Below are 3,118 nucleotides of genomic sequence, written 5' to 3' on the forward strand. Positions count from 1 at the left end.
ACAAGCCAAGGCACTTTCCTAGGAGATACAACAAATGCTTCCATTATGCCCACTTACTGAGCAGGACACTCTGTTTGCTCTCCCATTTACATGCGAATCCTTCCTGTGCTCATGGAAGTTACTGCCCAAGGCATCCCTCCCTGCAGGAGCAGGATGACTGCCAATGGGATATGAAGCTCGGGTGATTTAATATAAAAGCTCCTGGAACAGCAATGCCCCAGCTTCACGGATCCATGCAGGGTAGCTTATTTCCACCTTTTCTTTCCTTGTGGAAGCTGAATGCCTTATCTAAGCTGACCGAGGGCAATGGTCTTGTTGGGAATCTGGCTTCCTCAGCTTTTTGGGAAAACAGTCATATAATCTTTGCTTCCTGTTGCCCCTGTGTGTGAAGACAAAAATGCAACCACTTACAGAAATAAAGCAATTACTATAAAGAGAAGATATGGTTTGAAAATAAACGGAACTAATGTCTTTTCGTATGATTTGGATTGCTTTTTTTCATAAACATGCTTAATTATAAATAAGCAGTGACAACAAGGTAATGCTTAGTACACGTGGCTGCGGTGGCCTTGATGGGGTGTGCCTTGTGTTAATTCCCCATCTTGGTCAGTTCTCAGGTGCAATAGCAGTGCCAGTTCCAGTTGTCCCCAGACATGCTCTGGAATTTCAAGCCACCCTCACTGCAGCTCCTCTCAGGCCCAGATCATGATCACAGGACCCCAGGCCCTGCCCTGCAGCTTCTGCTCTTCTAGCTCTTCACATATTCCATCAGCAGCTAGGGCTCCTCTGCCCAGGGATTCCTCTCTGGGGAAAGGAGCAGAGTGGGGAGCCCTGGGCAGCCAAGGAACCCAGGTGGCCAGAGGTACCAGGGGGTGAGGTGGCAGATGCTAGTGATGCCATCTGGTGTTAAATATATAAACTGCTGCCCCTGGAAAACTACAGGAGCTCACCATGGCTGAGAGAGCAATGGGGTGCCATGAGGGCTGGAGAGGTGGTTCTCGGTCACCACAGTTACCAGAGCCAGAGCGCATCCTCAGGACCTGCTGTGGGCTCTTACCCAATCTGGATACAATAAAGAAACAGTAAACAACAGCTGGGGAAATGTGTGCAAAGTTTTAAAAAACGTGACTAATAGTAAAATGGAATACTAGTAAGGACAAAGAATCATTGGGAATATAAATCAGGGTACCTAACCCCATCTGGGGGTCATGAGAACTCCTGTGAGAAACTGCTGTTTAAGCTGAGACAATAAAAGTGAGGAAGAGTCATCCAGGAAAACGGGCATGGAGGGATGCTCTTGGCAGAAAGGGCAGCATATGTGAAGAGCTAGAGGAGCAGAAGCTGCAGGGCAGGGCCTGGGGTCCTGAGGAAATGTGGGCCCATGACTCAGAGGGAGGAGGGGGGCTGCTCTAGAGGAGGGTGGGGAGCTGAGCAGGGGCTTCCATTGCCCAGGCTGAGATTCTGGATTGACCCACAGGGGCACACGAAGCCATGACATGTTTTAGGAAGAATGAGCTGATTAGATTTGCATTTCTAAACTTTTCAGATTTTGTAATACACATACATACATGTATAGAATTTATAGACGTTCATAAGTATGATCATATCATACGTGCTGATGTGATTTTGTTAGTTTACTATTAACCTTTTCTCCCTGTCTTTGCTGGCTCCCTCCCTTTCTTCTCTATCATCAGCAACCGGCCTCCCCTAACCCAGGTTAACAGCCCAGGGTGGGTCCTCAGGCAGTTGTCTCTGTGCTCACAGGGCCATGTGCAGACACTCGCACTCACTCACACATCACAGAAACTGTGCATCTAAAGGGCTTCGTGTGGGTGTGTGTGTGGAAGCATTTCACAAAGCGGGGCCAGCATAGCTCACGATCTGCACCTTGGTTTCCTCACTCACTGCACCTCCTCCCACCTCCAGGTCAGTGCGGCTGTGCCTCCCATTTCTCACGGGTGTTACTGTGTCACTCTGCTGAGGGTGTTTCCGAATAAAGTCAGAGCTCTTCTGGGACAGACAGGCACCCAATGCCCAGGTGTTTGCTGGGGACAGGTCAGCAGTAAATGGTCTTGTTCACAGGTCCTTCATGCTAGTGGTTTTGTGCTGGGAAATAGATCCCAGGAGTGGAGGATGAGAACAAACAGCATTGCCGTTTCTACTTTTTAATGTTTCTGGAATGCTTTCCAGAAAGGCTGGTGACATTCCCACCGGAACCAGCAGTTTATAGAGTTCCCTTCTCCCTGCCTCACGGCCAGCGGTGAGGGTGACAGCCGTTCTCAATTTCTTCTAGTCGAAGGGATGTAGACATCACTTCGTGTTTTGTTTTGTTTTACCTCCAGTGACCAGCTTTCTTTTCATTTGTTTGTTCACTAGTTTAATTTCCTCGTCTGTGAATTGCTTATGAAGACGTAGTGTCCATTTGACTAAGTTAGTCTTTCTATGTCAGTGTGTACAAACTCTTCACACATTGTAAGTTTAATCCCTGGATTGCCATTTGCATTAAAAGTCTAGAGGGCAGGGAAGGCCTGCCTAGACACCCATTATATGTCTGAGAACCTCAAAGACATAAAGGAAAGAGAGACATGGCTGTCGGTGTAAAAATGAAAACCTTATACGTGGCCACAGGTACCATAAGGAGAATGGCTTTGGCAGACTTTCAAGTTTAAATGATCACTTGTCAGCAGTTGGGAAAGCGGATTAGAGGGGAGATGGCCCAAGATGGGGAGAGATGAAGGAGGAGGCAGTTTCCCAGAAAGTTGAGCAGAGAGGCAGGTGGACTGAATGCAGGAGAGTTCCTAAAACAAGATGTCAATTTATTTTAACTAATATTTAATTAACACGGGTTAAGTAAAAAGAATAGGGCCTGACCAGTGTGGCTCAGTAGTTTGAGCATTGAACTATGATCCAGGAGGTCACGGTTTGATTCCTGGTAAGTGCACATGCCCGGATTGATGGCTTGGGGGTGGGGGTGGGGGGCATGCAGGAAGCAGCCGATCGATGATTCTCTCTCATCATTGATGCTTCTAACTCTCTCTCCCCCTCCCTTCCTCTCTGAAATCAACAGAAATATATTTTTAAAAGAATAGGAGCCTAAAGAGACCGCAGAGCTGGTCCT

This window comes from Eptesicus fuscus, chromosome 15 (genome assembly GCF_027574615.1).
Source record: "Eptesicus fuscus isolate TK198812 chromosome 15, DD_ASM_mEF_20220401, whole genome shotgun sequence".
In the NCBI taxonomy this organism is placed as follows: Eukaryota; Metazoa; Chordata; class Mammalia; order Chiroptera; family Vespertilionidae; genus Eptesicus; species Eptesicus fuscus.